The 19,618-nt window shown below is 26.8% G+C and overlaps 1 protein-coding gene across 1 annotated transcript in view; it reads right to left on the bottom strand.

Moving 5' to 3' along the window:
* The window catches only part of LOC113551869, a 60,597-nt gene that overhangs the window by 174 nt on the left and 40,805 nt on the right, over positions 1 to 19,618 (bottom strand). The gene's annotated exons all lie outside the window — the stretch shown is intronic.

The raw sequence follows: 19,618 nt of genomic DNA, 5'->3' as shown, positions 1-19,618 counted from the left end.
AATTGTTGTAGCTGCTGTTCGTTGTGTTGAACTACCAAACTACGCGCGCGTTCATTGCGTAATTTTTCAGTGTGTACTACCGATCGACATCCGTTCACATACAGTTAAAAGTTTATAAAAATTATAAAATATACGTTACGTTTATTTCTATTTAGATATTTGACCACATAAGGTTTCAACAAAAAGCATATTGTGAGCAGCATTTTATTATTTTTAAATTTAGTTTTGATCAGCTCAGTCTGAAGCTTTAGGTCCAAATATTCAATTATTTATGTTTTACCAAAAACTTTCAATAGTTATTTATTGTTATGTTACCATGGAATTAAATTACCTATATATTACTGGAATATTTGTAACAGTTCTTTTGCACAGTGGATTATATTATATTGATTATATGTATCTATTAAAACACAGTTAAACTATTATAATTTATATAATTTATATTTGTATTGATATATTATTGTTGATGACAAACGAGTTCCTGATTTTATATATTTGTCTATGATATATATCATTATAGCCTAGTAAATATTGAAAAGTTAATTTAGAACTAATGTTTTATGTTTTAGAATTATACTTTTGTAGTCTAACTAATCCTAATTATTAATTAGTAATACAAAATAGTCGGTAATACTGGCTAGTGGCTAGACATATATTTATATCATATTTATATGTCTATAAAATTTAGGGAATACATAAAAATGTAGTAATAACTCACGTTAACCGGAATAAGTGCAACATTTTTAATCGTAAGGTGACAAAGTGGATCATCATTATTCTCCTTATTTCCATTAGACAAACCTTAGGAAAATGAGAAAACTCGATGGACCATACTGTAAATTATGTTGGTCGTACATTACACATACTATTGAGTAAGAGTACAATACACATACCAATGATTTAGAAAAATATTTTCGTGACACCTGTGACACAAGCGTATGTATATTATTTATTTATTTATTTAATATTGATTAACTTAGAAAATTTGAAGAGTCACGACCTACCGCATTTATAGATAATAAGCCACGACTCGATACCTAAGTATTAATAGTATTATACCTAGTTATATACTTCAACAACTACAGTCATTATTCAGAAAGCACGTGTTTTATATGAGAGTCAAAGTTTCGACAGTTCTGATCTAAGACTCTATTTACAGTAACCATTTAAGTGTTATATATTGCATAATATAATACACTTACCTGAACACGGTGCATTTTAGATGTATATTATACAGTGTTTGTGTGTCAGAGTATATGTTAAGTGCACCGTGAGTACGCTTTTTAGACGAATATGTTGTGGAGGTAAGCAGGGGTGTATATTATTTCCAAAATAACTCTAAGTGTGTGTGAGTGTGTATTCTGTGTGATGCCGACGAGGGGATAATTGCCGCGATAAATTGTACGAAGAGTGCTGCTAATGGGTTAATCGCGTACTCCTAGTCGCTACACTATTTATATATAATATGTGTACAGTCTACACCGCGATGCATATACGAAACGGGCCTTGTCGTGTGTACGCCGCACGGATCGTTGGACACGTTACCGAGACTACTTAAATAGAAAACCAAAATACCGCCGTGAATAATGATGATAATGACATTATGATAATAAGAATAATATCATTATTATATGAACACACACACATTATCGGACACAAACATTGAAGTGACGATTAAAATAGAAAAGAAAACACAGTCAATGCTATGGCTGAATATTGTCAATAAAGTTTTGCTGTGACTACAGATCGCTTTAACGCGCAAAATTCGTATACGAATATCTACGATCTACCTATATATTGCGCGGTACTATAATAACTTATTAGAATATAAAAACGATAACGAAAACGAAATTATCAAAACTTTATTTGGAAACATTATAGAAAAATAACATTTTTGAAAACGTTAATCGAAAACCTTAACCGTAATTATATTTTTTAAATCAATAAACAATAACAGAAATGGAACATTAAAAACGCTTTCTCTCCCTGCTTAGAAGTATAAAATTTTCATTTCACTAACTTAACCTAGCCTAACTTTATAGATATGTACTGCAGAATTGAACATTTTATTATATTTATCTCAACATTATACCGAAATATTATAATAATTACGCCACAAGAAACATTCTTGAAATATAATATACTGAACTTATAGATAACTCAAGATAAGTATTAGAGAGTTCTAAGGAGAAGAAAAATAATAATTCATTTTTTTCATGTTAGTGTGTTACATAAAGTCATGAAATCACTTGAAATATATTACCTCCTGTCAATATTTTTTCGAATTCAAATTCTTGTTTCAGACATTTCGTTTATTACATAATCAATAAACTGTGATATTTTAACAATATTATAATTCCATTGTAGAACAACGTATACACAATACATATGTATAACAAAGTAATGGATAGTAATATGAATATTAATAATAGTAGGTAACATTGAAATGTGAATAATAAGGCAACCAATAACTGTTCAACATTTTTAAATAACTCAGTCACATAATGCGTATTATTATATATATAAACCTAAGAAAAATGAAATTTATTTTTACATTTTGTGCGTTTAACGTAATTTTGACACTCTGGTCCATGTATTATTCATAAGTTAATTTTTTGACGTTTTGTTATACAATATTAAAATCAATGTATAATGTAGGTATTTCAATAGTTATGTAAAATCAGGTAATCAATTTCATAATATTGTAACAGCATATTTTAAGGTATTATTTTTACGCTCAGTTTATATAAATTGGTTATATTGTAAAACTGGATAAAAACTAAATAAAAAGTTACAGTAATATCCAAGTTAACAATAATGTACTTTGTATACCATACTGCTAAGTGTAGAACTACAAGTATACTACTATAGTTTAATTCACTAACAGCTTTTAAACTTTAACCATTGCATTTATTTGTACTTCCAACAATTTACCGTGCATAACCAATCATGACAGAGTTATAATAGTACTTCGAATATTAATAGGTAGGTTGAAATACTTTTAGTAAAATGTATGAGCTATACAAGTATAGCATCAAATATTTTATTGTTGAATATTAAAAAATAATAATAAGCTGGTGATTTTAAGAACATCAATGGGAAACAAGGTGACAAACATTAAAACGTTTTATTGTTTTTTATAATTTTGAAACCAGACATGCATTTATAATTTTAATGCTGTAAACTGTATTAAATTATTTTTTTTCACTATATAAAATACATTTTAAATAATAATAATGAAAACATTCAACTAGAGTACCTCCGCAGATCGTTGTATATTATAGTGATTATACATATTCTATACACTTGTAATAAATATGTCTGAGTAAAACAATAAAATTAACTACACCTTTAGACAATAGAAAAAACAATTTTTACTTTTAAACAATCTCCAAGTGGTACCTAATTAGAGAGAGAATATGTTAAATATATGTAGATTGTAGAATTAAAAAATTTATGTTTTTATATTATATATTACGTTGTAAGACCAGGCGCGGATCCAGAGTAATTATTAGGGGGGGCATTTATATATAATAGGGGTGGCCAACATGACTATGTACGCGAGCCACATATATTAATGCAATTATATCAAGAGCCAAATTATCTAATCTGTACTTTTATACCACAAAATTAATAAAGATAGCTAACATCCGATAAACATATCAAATTACGAAATATGAAATTATAAAATAATATTAATAATGATAATAATAAAACATTTTTTTTTATTAATGTATGCAAAAAAAATTAAAATTTTGGTTTTTGTAAATAAGACCGCGAGCCGCATACGTCGATGAAGAGAGCCGCACTTTAGCCACCCCTGAATTATATATTGTACAATAATTATATTATTATATTATAGTTATTACCATCGATTATGTACAATATATATATCATATATGTATTATTTTAATTTTATTATATACATAATCAATGCTTTTACTATAAATATTTCTTTAATTTTTAAAGGAATTAACTTATAACTAAAAATTAATAAAAAAACCTAGGTAGGTGCATTAAAAAGAACACTCTTTATTTAAGAACAATTAGTAAAAACTATTAAAAATCTATTGAATATTAATAAACCAACAATAATTATAAAGCAAAATCTAATTTTCTTTTTATTTATGAAAAATATTCGACATATTTTGTTAAATTTGTATTTATTGATTCGAAATATTCAATGTTTGTTTGAAGAAATTTTCATTGTAAATGTTATCTATACAATTGTCTCTGTATCAATAAATTATTATTGTGTTTGTGTGTGAAAAAAGTTGACTAAAATACATCTATTATTTATAAAATGTTGTGGGTCTCGCACTTAATCACTAATTATTCAAAGAAATGCAGACTTTAAATAATAATGAAAAAACTTGGTTTGCGCGGCAATACAACGTGAGTCGAGAATTCAATAATTTTACTAAATTATAATTTATAATATATATTCAACAACAAGATATATTTAATTTTAAATCACACCATCTTCTTAAGCACATACTTAGGGTTATTAAAAAAAAAAAATTGATACTTCGTTCGGCATCCGTAGCATCGTCAGTCGGCACAATTGGAAATTACAGAATTATAAATAAAACTATCTGCTAAACAACGTATTTATTATTATTTAATGTAAACAAAAACTAAATATAAGATCCTAAACCATAAAAAAATTTAATTTTTTTCATCGTTTGACATATTAATTAAGTAAATTGATTTTTTTTTCGTGATTTGGGGGGGGCATCGCTCCCATGGCCCTCCCCTTGTATCCGTGCCTGTGTAAGACCATTATGTATTATATTCATAAATACATAAGCATATGAAGTTCATGTACTTCATTAATATTCTTGGGAAACGGTGGCTGATATTTAGTTTTTTTTTTTTTATTATATAAATGTCTACGAATATATGAAATATCATTAATCAGTAATCATGTATAATTTCCTAAATTACGAAATTCTTTTCTAATTATTTTAGATGGCGTTTCTTTAATATTGACTTCGGATATTTTTCGTTTGATATTATTACTTACGGCTTGACGTTCAATCATAGAGTATGATTCATGATTATATTTACAAAAAATGATTTTTCTTGTAAAGTAATATTGTTATTGTTTAAATCCAATTTGGCCCTGTATATTTATTTTGAGGATTTCCATTTTTTATAACCACTTATTTTTGATTCATATTTAAATTAAAATTTAAAATTGTTTAATACAATAAATCGTTTGCCATTCTGGCTAAATATTGTTGTAAATTCAATATTAAATTAAATATTAAACTACACTGCACTTCTAAGACTATTACTTCTACTGACATTTAACAGTAGTAAATAAATACTAAGTACTAAGTAATATTATCATAAATAAATGAACCGATATTTAATATTGATTTTTTTTTACTACTATAAGTACAGCTTATAATAAACCTTATATACAATTTTAAAGATTTTTGGGTTTGCCAATTTTTTTTTATAGGCATTTCAAAAAAAAAAAACTTAGAAAAATCGAAAATTTCAATAGTCTATAAGTAGTTTAAAAAGTTCTAAATATTTCGAAAATTTAATCGTAAATAGATAACGCAAATATAAACATTTGGTGAAAATTTCATGGTCAAATTACAATGATTCGTTTTTGAGTTACAGCAAAATCAAAAAATCGATTTTGTCGAAAAGTAGTTATGCATAAAAATCCCCGTTTTCCGTTATTTTTTCAGGGTTTTTCTTGGCGCTTTTGAAAACTAATGGAAATTTTTTACCAACTACTTTACCAAAAGTACCAACTAGATTCAATTTCCTTTTCAAAGAGTGGCTGATGTCAAAAATCAAAGCACTATTACTACTTCAAAACGTGATGATAGACACAAGTTTTGCAGTTAATAGTCTAAAATTAAAAATTAAATATTAAGATAATTATTAATTTTATTATATTTATAAAAATAGTATTAAATTGTTTTAAATTTATTACTTTTATTTACTGGTGCTTCGTCGTGAATAATTGACTAACACTCATGTATTCTTTCGATATAGGCGTCAGTGCTAAGATATAAAATCTTCGAATAGTTTATTTCGTCGTTGTAATCGTGTACTAGTCCAAATTGTTGTACTTGGTACTATATTATTTGACGAAAATAAAAAGGGCCGCGTTTTTGTATTTCTACTTAATATCCAAATGAGTCTCTAATGGTAACAATCATTCCTACTTTAAAATAAATTTGAAATTTTTTGGTTTAAAAGTCAAATTATTTCTCAAGGTAGCTTCCTTAATTATATTGAATATCTTCCATAAGTATTGATATTTTTATTTGGTAAAAGAACATTACCTAAATATAAATAAATCTATGAGTATACGATTATATTATATATTTTTATGTGAATATACATATGATTATGTGTACCTATATAATGAGTAGTACATATTATACATTATACAATATTTTGAATGATAAAATACATTTTTAATTGCACATTACTAAGCAGAATATTATTTGAAGAATTTATATGTATAAAAATCGAATCACGAAGTTATATTTTGAAATAAAGAATTAAAAATAAATGTAACATTGATCGTGTAAAGCATACTTAAATAATAAATAGGTATGTGTTATAATTACTATTGGTACCATAATTTACATAATTACAAAACAATATGTCTAAGAACTTACATTCACCCTGGCTCTTGTCGGCGAATTAAGAATATTATTAAAAGTTAATAAAACCAGTATATTCTTCGACGAACTAAGATATCGACAAACGAAAACGTCGGCGAAATGGGAAAGTTTTCAAAATAATATAAAACCAGTTTACCTATCTGTTAGGCGAACTGAGATATCGGTGAATTTAGATTCAGCGACGTGGGCATGAACCTTGGTAACAGCCATCTAATAGTGATTGATAAAAACTGTATCATAAAGATATTATAGATAAATTTTTATTCTACCAATTTGTATAATGTCTCAGGATTAAAATGTTATACAATTTATAAGAAATTTATTATTAATCAATTTAGACGTTAGTGAGTTTTTATTTCGCCATTTCGTAATACTATTGTTATAACGACCTCCTAAGACCTAAACATTTTTTTTATGAGTATCCAAATACAAAGATTTTTGTGTAATCGAATTAATAATAATAATAAAATAAATAAAATGATTTAAAGGCAGCCTCTAAGGCAATAAAATATTTTAAATACTAAAAAACAGGTACAATATTATTGCGCGTGTTACACGCGATTACACGATTGTGCAATGTTGTCAAATAACACGATAATATAAATTCTAAGATAATTAATGTCATATTTACCTAATTTTTTTATTGTAATTTTGAATTTCTCACCTATATATATATATATACACTCACATATATGTAGTTAAGTTATCTACTAATATCTGCTGTAATAATAAAAAAATGATTTTTATTTACCTTTGGTTTATATTTTTTTCTTTTAAACAAAACTAAAAACACTTATGAGGCCATTTGGAGAGTTTTAAATAATTTATACGTTGAATAAATTGTGTTAATCTTTAACTGTATAATAATTTCACGCGCGAAATTAAGAAAAGTGCACACAAAGCAGTTATCAATGTATTTTTAAGAGTTACATTGGTTGTCGTTTTCATTACGGTCAATGTTTATGGCGTAAAGTAAGTTCATTAAAATAAAATTTATTTATTTATTTATTATAAGTTGATAGTATTAATATACATTAATTAACATTGTAGGGATAACATTTTAGAGCATTAAGAATAAATAACTCTTAGTTCGAGTCATAAATGACTTTGTATTTTTTTTTAATGTTATATATATTTATTAGTACTAACTAGTTATAACTAAATTAAACTTTATGGGTTAAAAATTAAATGATACCATTATGCCTAATTTGGCAATGTCGCAATAAGTTTTACACGCAATCGTACATAATATATCTTACCCAAAATGTATGTTATAATGTCCCGTTAAGACGTGCGCAATCGTATTATGAAAAAGATAAAATACTTACCGAAAAAACTGCATATGGGCGAAGCCGGGTTATTCAGCTAGTAAATTATATTTAAATACAATAAAAGTATACTATACATGTCACAAGATATATAATAAAAAGAAAAAAAAAGAAAATAATAATAAGCATTTTAGAAATAGTTATTATATTAGGGGCGAATGTTGTAAAAATAACCCAATAGTCATAAAATTGAATGTGAATTTTCGGTAAATGTCTAAATTTTGTTGACTTTTAAGACATAAAAAAAATAATGTGGCTATAAATTTTGATATTTTTTAATTGGTATCTAAATTAATATCTTATGAGGAATTTCAAGTTAAATTTTCAAGCATTTTATTTAGCAATACATTTTTTATTGGCATTTATAAAAAAAAAATTCAAAATTTCAAATGTCTAAAAATAACTTAAAAAGAATTTAAATATTTTAAAATTATATCATAAGTAGGAAAAAATAACAAACTAGATCCAACTTATTGCTATTTATAACCACCCTCAACGTTCAAAATAGATACAAAAAAACACACACATAATTTTAATCTATGATTATAAATCAATAAGATCAATCTAAATCTAAAAGGTGGACTTATTACAAGTGATTACCGCTTTACTGTATATTAGGTGTTGAGTGGGTCTTTGAAAAAAAATAGACGAGTTAAATTTGAATTTAATGATTTATCATTGTATACCAAAAACAATACTAAACATAGGTTGATTTTATAAAAGCAAAACAAAAATTTTAATTTTAAATGTCTATAAATAGCTCAAAAAGAGTCAAAATATTTAAAAATTTTATTGTGTGTAGAAAACTCATAAATATTTATGATTGTGTACACACAAATATGACAACAGATTTTAATTTTATGAGGGAGACTATCTATTGATAAAACCCTTCAAAAGTTGTTAAATTATTAATGTAAGAGATAACAAGATAAACGTCTTTTGTACTGTTGGAGGTTATCGGGTGCTTAAATATTTAGATTCATTTTAAACTATTGCTTATATTGATAGTGTTTAACTCCTATCATTTTATTACTATCAGTAGAACAAATTACTTTAATAACAGTAAAAATATATGATAAAAATAAACATATAGTAGGTAAATGAACAGACTGTCTTCGGTCTAATTTACGCCATCACATCTAAAAAATTAATTTTGGTAATTTGTGCCACATTTTAAGGTTGTAGTTTGCATCACAAAAATATAAATAACAAGGCATTATGTCATCTGCGCCACTTTTAAATAAGTAAATAGTATTTTTTTTTACAAATTAACATATTGTATTTTAAATCATTGATCATTCAAGTTCATTATACATTTTTAATAATACCTATACCTATTAATTATTACACCAATAATATACTTATAATACTTACTCATATTTTTTTTATACTAGTAACTTAAAAATGAAACTAAGTTTTTTAATACATTTTTTGTTTGTAATCATCTTATTATATTTGTTCGAACCGATTTTTATTTATAGTAGAATTCCGTTATTTGAAATGTATACTTTTAATTTTAATTAACATTTTTGTTTTAAATCCTTTCAGTAGGTACGTCCAAAAAGCGATAAATATTAGGATATGAGTGATAGACCTCAGTATTAAATCGTGAATGTTATGATTCGCAAGCATTTGTAGTGAAAGCTAGTGACGTAAATAATTGGCGGAAATTTAGCCTCTTCGCTGATATATATGTCTATTAAATATTTTTTAAATCTTATATAATTATGAATTAATAACGTAAAATCATTAATAAAACAGTCATTAACCTCATTTGAAAAAAGAAATGACAATCCAAAGTATGGTTTAGCCACTTCTGTTTAATTATTTTAATAGACATTGGATAAGCCTAATTTATTCCTGAATTTTTCTATATCACGATTAAGTTCAGTGCTCGAATTAAGAAAAATTCACTAGAGAAACACCAATAATTATAAATTATAATATAATATATTATACTATATTACAAACATTAGAGCAATCGGACGTAAAGTAAAATTAATTTACGCTTGTACGGTCCAGGTATGCTCAGTGGTGCGGGGATGCAGGATATTAGAGTTGTTTTCTCAATCATTGCGTGTAAGATGAATGCATATACGTTGTGTTAACGAAGGTTAGGTTATTGTAGGCCGGTTAAATACGTATTTTGTGTATGTACGCGTATGGTGGTATAGCTGCCAAATTGCATTCGAATATATCATACAGAAAAGTTTTACGTTACTTTATACTATACGTTATAAGTTATAAGTTATAACTTATCATCAATACAGGCTAGGAAAGTTAGAATAAAACAAATACTAATGAATGGCTTGTTGACATTCAAAAATATTCTATTTGATAAAATAAAAAAGTATTATAACTGGAACAATTAATTTAAAATAAAAATAATTCACGACGAGAGTTGGGTATTGTGTAATTTTCGAGTATGTATGGAGTGCGGTGATATTTTAAATTGAGTAAGAATAAACGCTAAAATCAAACTTAGAGTTAAATCATAAAAAAATAGACAAAATAATGTTGTAAATATATTATAATTTTGTTACCTCTGGTGTAAGAAAGATAATACTCGTTTAAATCCAAAAAAAATTAGCTAATGTAGTAATTGTGTAATATAATTAAAGTGTATTGATAACGATAATTATTCGATATCCTACAATGGCAAAACATTGGAAATACGTTTTTAAAAATATCGACAGCGCTTTCAACCACCATAATATAAAATTGTGGATATCCCCGTCTACTGCAACCAGTCATCCTATCATAACGTTACGGGCTGAACAAATTTAAAATACGAGCATTTATGTAAAGAAATTACCTTTACAAAAAAAAATTAATTTAATATTTTTCAAAGAAATCTGAAAAATTGTTTTAAATTGAATACTCATATAAGAATTAGTGAATAGTAATTCAATGTATAAGTCACATTATCAATTAACATAATAAAAAATAAACTTTTTTTCTTCCTTTTTGGCCGGATATTTGCAGTTCACCTAATTTACCTTGACCGTAGGCCACTGGCGCTTTCTCATATTGTGTCAATTAAATTTAAATAATAACATGATAATTTTCGCGATTACTCTTCATTTGCGACTCGAACAATATTATCTTGATAGATTTATATCAGTAATGATATTATTAATAATACTGTATATTACCAAAGTTTAAAAACTATATAAGCAATTATAACATTTTTATCGTAACAATACACTATGATTAAAATTTCTTTAATTCTAGTGGCTTTTCAAAATACTGCCGTGTATACATCTTTTAAGTAGATAGATGTCTATAATCTTCAATGGATATTAATCGTGAAAATATAAGTGTATAACACGATACCTGTATAAATATAATTATTAAATGTAGGAGTTTATAACGTAGTGATCGAAATAAGAGTACCAGCATAGTAAAACTTAATAGTATAAAAAATAATGTGAGAATTACACTCAAGTAGGTATCCCTCTATCTTAAGACATGTGATAACAATTATATGTGTCCCACGAGAACCCCGTCACAATGTTGGCGAAATTAAAATACACACATACACATGTATAATATTAATTTATATATGAACAACGTGTACTTGCATGACGGCTTAACAACTTAGTATTCGTTATTTATTTTACTTTTTACATTTCGTTTTTAAATAACGCGTGTATTAGAGCCATATTATCAAGTAGGTAGGGTGGTGCGTATTACACTCATAAAACGCATGCAACAAATTGGTTTTTGATTTTCACGCGATAATTATATCATTATTATTTTATCTATACCTATAAATTAAAAATTCTCACCTGATATATTTATTTTATATAATGATAGACGAAACTACGAGAGATGCACATCGTAAAAACTAGTATAATATTATTATACACTTGTCATGCCGGGTACGGGATAATATACGCTGCAGGTAGATAAGTAGTACTGTGGGTAGGTATATAAACTGGTAGATTGGTAAGTACATACCTGTATTTTATATATTATACATAGGCCTAATAATCGATTATATATTATTTTTTTTTCAATAATACGTGCACGACGTATACATAAAAAAACATATAAAATATATATTACGATGATAACGACGTTCGTAAAACCGATTAATAAACCAGACAAAAACTGGTTGACCATTATTTAGTTTATCAACCTCGTTTTATAAAATCACTGCAGGGAATTATTTTATTTTATTATATTATATGACACTACTGTGGTAACATTTTTGTAGTACAAAATACATTATATTAGGTACTGCAGATCCAAAAAGCTCCCCTAACAATCGTAAATAAAACTACGATTTTCCTGTTATTTAGATTTAATTTGCAGTTTAATAATAAGTATAAGTAAATATAAAATAAATAGGTTAGATCATTTTATAACATGATCAATATTGAGAAGACTAAACAGCTATAGCAATAACATTTAAGTGTATAACTTTTTCAATTGAGTAGTTTTCTTTAAATGTAAAGTAATTAGGAAAATAAAAATAATAAATACAACTATATTATCATATTACATTGGCTCTTATTTCCATATAATAGAATACCGATTTCAACATTAAAATCTATAAACTTTAAATAATATTATTCTTCGTTTTGTATTAATTTATTTCTTATTAAGCCGTATAGTTGAAATAACATAGTGATTTATGTTGAAAATTTAATAAAATAAATATATAGTTGTTAGTTTAGTCGATAGTCGCCAACTCGTAAATGTATGTAATTACATTTATATAGTGACCATAGTTGATGTACCTATGTATAATAACAGTGTATAAAATCTTAACTTCTTAAAGACACAATGTGTGGAAAAAATTTTCCTACTTCGGTCGTTGGGAAGGACGAATTGGATTGTTTAGCAACTGCGACACCTATCATAAAGTCATACTATATTATAAACAAACATTAAAAAAAGATTTTTAATCAGTTTCACACACATACCGTGTCAGGTTAGTATAAGTGAATTCTTTGAAATCATGATATAACTGAAGCGATTAACTTACACATACAACTAAACGAAAAATAAATATATGCATAATATAAGGATTCTTTGCGCGCATTTAAAAACAAAACGGCAGAGTGATCGTGATATCGCGATTTTGACGAAACATCAGATTAATTGCTGAACCTTGTAGCGGAACTGTGTATAAACACTATAAACAAACCGAACACGAATTTCGAACTCGCAGGCTTTATAGAAATATTGTTAGTATTACAATATTTTGGTTTGAACGGACATATGTTTTGTCGACCCGATGATGTACAGAACGATCACGCTATTGTATACGGATATATAAAAGTACCACATGGATAGATACAAAGACAAGTTAAACACATTGAGAATACCATTTAAATACAGTGCGTTGTGATGTGGTGTGTACTTTATATACTACAAAGTTATGGGTTTATGGTCAACACGTGCGTGTCTAATAAATATTTTCGAAACCGTTTCTACAATATTATACCATACACAACGCGCGCATCGTCGTTAATTTTGTACGCAACAAATGTCGTATTTTGAAACCAGCTCCGTAGTCATCGTTTTAACAGCGATATAGACACGATTTCAAAAATAAATTATACCTATATTCCTATCGGGTTGCGTGAACGTTATTTTATTTTGAAATAGGATTTCTAATTCCCCGCGGACAACGGCGTTAGAGAGTTTAATAAAAATATAAACTTAAGCGTTTAATCTGTGATCGTCTTTTTTTTTAGTTAATTCTAAAGAACAATTGAATGGCCATTACGTAACAATAATAATTTTTATTGAAGCTAAGTAATTTCTAGTATTATATAATTATTAATAAAAACAGTCCAATAATGAAACTTCAATGGTGTATCATTGCACAGAGTCGTTATCGGACAATTTGCAATCATATTCGTGCCTTAAGTTTTCACGTTCTATAGTAAGCCATTCTCCAGCATTAATAGTTATTAATTCGTTGGAATTCTTATTGCGTTGACCAAGTGTACCTTCTGACGCGTGTCACTGTATAGTGTTTATTATGATATGTGTTACACAAGTCTATGCAGATCAAATAATAAAATGCAGTTGCAATTTATCAACAGTAGGTATTATTAGTAGAAATTATGGTAAAATAGGCTCTTTGAGGGTACCTACTGCTTAATAGTTTCGTTGCAACAGCACTAATTGCAGTTATGTGACATAAAAATATAGTATATTTATTTTGAAAAATGTTATTTAAAAAACCGAACAAGGTTAGGTAAAAAAAAATGCAAGTAAAAACAAAATATTAAAATGTTTTTATAAAGTAAACATTTGATAGAATTAACTAAATGTTGACCATAAAGGGTAAGAAAACGTACACGTGTGTGTACTTGTATTATACATGTAATTTCTTGTGTATAAGAACGTGAAACGTATACTAGCTATTATAATATAGCATCCTGCACTCTACCATCCTGCCGAATCACGTTATACAAAAGGCGCTCGTACGTAATAATAATTAATAATTTATTATCTGGTGGTATGTATACAGAGTGTATCACGTTAATCTGAAAAATTCAAATGTAATTTTAATATAAAAATGTCATATATCCATGATACACTATGTAGTATGTATATATCGCGTCCAACATTGTATTTACTTTATAGTATACGACGATGCTATATCGAAGGCGGTAGTCGAAACAAAAGAGTTTAGACAGAAAAATATACACGCGCACGTGTATTATACATTATCACATACAATATATTATTATTATATAAAATAAACGCGTATTAGCAGATGAACAGTAACAAAGTATAATATTATATATAATACCTATTATTTTAGTCGTAAACGTAAAGCATCATATACGACGAGGACGTGTATACTATTTAATAGAACGACAACGACGACGTGTACCTATATAAAGATATTTAATATTGTATATATGTATGTATAGTCGGACACGGTGTACAGCCGCATTGTGTTACAATGTGTCTGGGAATCTAAATAATAATAATAAACAGGAGGTAGGCGCGAGCGCGCGGCGCGTGTATAATATGATAATAATATTATAATATCCAAAGTCCTACTGTAGCGGTGAGCAGGAATAAAAAATAAAATATTCGTATATAATTATTATTATTATTATTATATATATATATATGCTATTCATTAACGCACCCGGTACGAAGTCGACCGAGTTGATTTTAATTAAAAAATGTATACACGCGCATGCATAGTCCTCCCATAATATATTGTATAAAACCGTTCAACACGTGTACACTTATTACATGTAATACGTATACATACTAATAGACCGTATACAAGCGTAGTACGACGACTCCCGCTAGCATCCATACACTATATAATATATTATATTATTTTATACATACATATATGTGCGTTCAATTACTCCTTCTGCTGCTGTTGTAATACCGACGAACGATGACTTCTGATCCAAGGTTTGGGGATATACGAAGCTCGTTTATAATGCTGCAGTTTGCCTTCCATCACTCTCGCTAAATTGACGTTATTCGTTCAATTTTCTCAAAAGTATAATATATTATCAATTATGTTACGTAATACGTTTAACTCGAAAATCGTTGAAACTTTATGCACCGTTTTCATCCCGACAATAATGGTTTCGCGTACTATATATAAGTATTTAAACTACGAAAAATATATACTTATTATAGCCTATAAGAGCCAAAGAGTATATTATATTAAACTATAATTAAACATCGATACGTGCTTTTTAAGATACAGATCGTGTCGTACAGTGGGTGATTATTTTATCATTGAACCAGACAATATAATAAATTATAATAACATAAATTACAATAATATAATGAATTGGGCGTTAAAAATAATAATTTCTCAATTTCTCATATAATTCCCGAGATATTACCTGGTTTTTATTATTATTACGAGGTAATATAATATGCTGCGTGTATGTATATCATTATAAAAAAAAAATATTAGTACTTCGTTATAGAACTTCAGCTGATAATGTACATGCCATATGGTATTACTGTTTTACAACATCCGTATCATAACTTCTTATTACACGACCAAATCCATGGGTGTATCAACACGCCGAGAGAAGAAAATAAAGAAAAGATTATGTCTACATGCAGTATAAGTATAGTATTTTGTAACAATTGTGTCATCGTTGTATGACGAGAAACGATTTGTTTGTGAAACCCCATCCGACATACAGTATACGTATACACGAAAAGCGTGGTGATTGCAATCATAATGCAGTCCACGTAACAGAAAAAAATTGTATCAATAGTTGAATAGTATATTATATATATTATTTTGTTGTATTTCTCCGACGACGACAGTATAATTTCACTGAAAACCGTGTATTATACCATTGTATACAGAAAATATATACGGTGGCTGACGAAAACGCGAATGTTGTCTCGGGCGTAAGCAAACAATAATAACTTAACTTCGAAGGCAGTAAATAAATATAATATAAGGGTTGACGCACAAGGGGATGCGATAGCAGGTACGAAGAAACGGGTGCAGTGTTATAGTACTTTTTGTATACGGGGTTAGATATATACAGAAAAAAGACGTAATGAACAGAAAATCTTTTGAGGTATCAAAAAAATAAAAAGTAAAGAGGTGTATAAAGAAAATGTGTTGCCAGAATTAGAATCGTATAATATGTAGAATTGTATACGAAAATATAATAACTTAAGTATATCTGTTAATTATTATATTTTGTTACATCTTGTTTCATTTCTTAAAATAATAAAAATATAATAATTTTATAATATTCCCTAGTGAGTCCACTTTCAAAATAATATGTCACGTAACTTTTTTTCAATTTTAGACTATACTCGAAAAAATGACATGAACTCATGCTCACACTTCATCTTAACACCAAAAGGCAATAAGTGATGGAATATATTGCTAAGTATCAACAAGTGAAAACAGATACTGACAAGTAGAAGTAGAAATTGTCAATTGAAATGTCGTAGCAGATATTGGTAGGTATAAGTAGGTATTTACAGATATTATGTGTTCAATAGTTCTGTCGTTCTGAATATATTGTAATTTATCCTAAATATGATTATGTATAATCTATAAATACTCTGGTCCTGTGTTATATGTATGCAGTGATGCAATGTAATACTACATATACATCTGCACTATGTACATGGTACACATATATCAAATATTCAAATCTTGTATTATGAAAATATAATATATATATATATATATGAATTGATATGAATGTCTATATATATTTAAATATTAATATATATAATCCCTTATCCATAAGTAACGTTTGTTCACCCTAAACCACCTCTCTCCAACCTTAGATGAGTTATGGAACTAGATTATGAAATTAAATCTACTTGTCAGGGAGACAACATATGATAAACGTGATGCTTGGCCGAACGACTAATTGCCGGCGAATTGATACAGCATATTATAGATAAAGTGGGAATTAATGTAATAAAACTATAATAAAATATTAAAATGCAACAGTATACCAATACAGCAATCTGATTGACGTGTTTATAATACAGAAATACAAAGAATAATAATAAATTGTCGTCATTGTGATCAATAATGATTTAAAATGAGACAGGTGGGTAATAAAAATGTATAGTAATTTGAGGGTCTAGGACAGGGGTCGGCAACCTTTTGACATAGCAGAGTCAAAAGTTACAATTTACTTAATTACCAGTTTTTAAAGAAACACAAAAAATGTTTGTTTAAATATTTTAGTATTTGCTTATATATAATTGATTTTCGATCTAAAATAAAAGAATTTATACACGAAATAATATTAATTCATGTAAAAACATATAAATATTTTTAGCATAAAAATTATTTTACGAGTATTTATTATTATTTATAATAATAATAAATAATATAGTTATCAAATAATAGATATAGTTATATAGTTACATCAATGGAAGCATTCCCTTTGTATGCATTTGGAAAGTTTGTTAAACATTTTTAATTTTTGTTGATTACGATGGCCTGGCAGAATATTTTATATTCTTAAAAAGCAACAAAAATATAATTTAAAATAATGTATATTTTTTTTATATAATACATTTTTTTTTTTTTTTTTTGATACCTAATAAAATAATTATTATATTTGTGTATGGACTTAAAAGACTAGAAAACCGCGATTTAAGATCATAAGAGCCGCAAGTTTGCCGACTCCTGGTTCAAGACAATTCACCATGACCAATTCACTGTTTATGAATTGTGCAGATCTATGCACAATGCACATAATAAACCATGGATCACCAAATAGCGGCCCGCGAACACATTTTATCCAGCCCGCAGACAAAGACTAAATAACACATACTACAACATTATATGTGTTATTATTGTAAATTATTATTTTTGTTAAATATTATTGGTTTTTAAAAAATGTGAATATGTACTTAGAATCTTGATAGCCCGCGAACAATTTTCAGATTCCTAATGTGTGACTCTTAAAAAATATTAATTGGTGACCCCTGTAATAAACTATAATATGCTACAAAATCAAAATAGAAGATTAAAAAGTATTAACATATTAGAAAAAATAATAAATAATAATAACTAGTACCTACTCTGGAATTTTAAATGATAATTGTTAAACCATTGACTATCACATAATTAATTATTATTCAAATTTAAAATTGATTAATACATAAAATTAAGACTCCTTGTAATAACCAGCATACAACATAGGCAAGTTGTATCTATGATTTATTTGGTGACCCATTAACCATGGTATCATACATCATACAATACTTATAATATATCACTGTTTAATGATTTTTAACTATATCAACAATGAAATAAATAAAAACTAAAAAGAAAAAATACAAAAAAATAACTGTAAAACTTAGTCTCGAACGCGTTAAAATAATCAAGTCAAACTATTATAATATTAGCTTGAATACAATATCGAGAAAATAATTGAGTTCCAAAACGCTTGAAGTCCAAACTTTGACAAAATACATCAAAATGACAAATATTTTAAAATTATTTTGTTGTTAAAAATACCCAAATTGTTTAAATTTTATATTGCTTCAAAGATTAAAAATTAAATGCAAGGTTATTCAAAAGTATTATATTATTGAAAATATATTTTAAAGAACGTTTAATGATTAAAAAATATTTTGTATTTAACTTTTAAGCAGGGGACTAATTGTCCGAGTATAAAATTATGACAGCGACCAATTGTCCGTATACCATTATTTACTATACATAACCATAAAATAATTATTTTGTATTTATAATTAATAATTCATTATGTAAATAATCGATGGTTTGACAGTGATCATTTAGAATTCCAGAGTAGGCACTAACTATTATTATTTAATATTTTTTTCTAATATTATGTTTGCACTTTTGCATCTTTTATTTTGACTTTATAGCATAAATTTATTATGTGCATAGTTCTGCACAATTTATTTAGCCGTAGTGATTTAGTAGTGAATAGTACTTATTTTCTTACGTGAAAGTAATTATGTAGCAAACATGAATAAAGTTTAATTTTGGATTTGGACCTACAGACATTTGAACGTCAGTACTACAGATCATAGGTTATAAAATAATATGAGCCATGTTCAACAAAGCTAAATATTACGAACTAATAATTACATTAAACGGTCAGATTATTATACACATTTATAGATGTAATTATA

Source organism: Rhopalosiphum maidis, chromosome 2 (genome assembly GCF_003676215.2).
Source record: "Rhopalosiphum maidis isolate BTI-1 chromosome 2, ASM367621v3, whole genome shotgun sequence".
Classification (NCBI taxonomy): domain Eukaryota; kingdom Metazoa; phylum Arthropoda; class Insecta; order Hemiptera; family Aphididae; genus Rhopalosiphum; species Rhopalosiphum maidis.
Note: the sequence above shows the minus strand (reverse complement) of the source record. Positions and strands in the feature narration are given on the sequence as shown.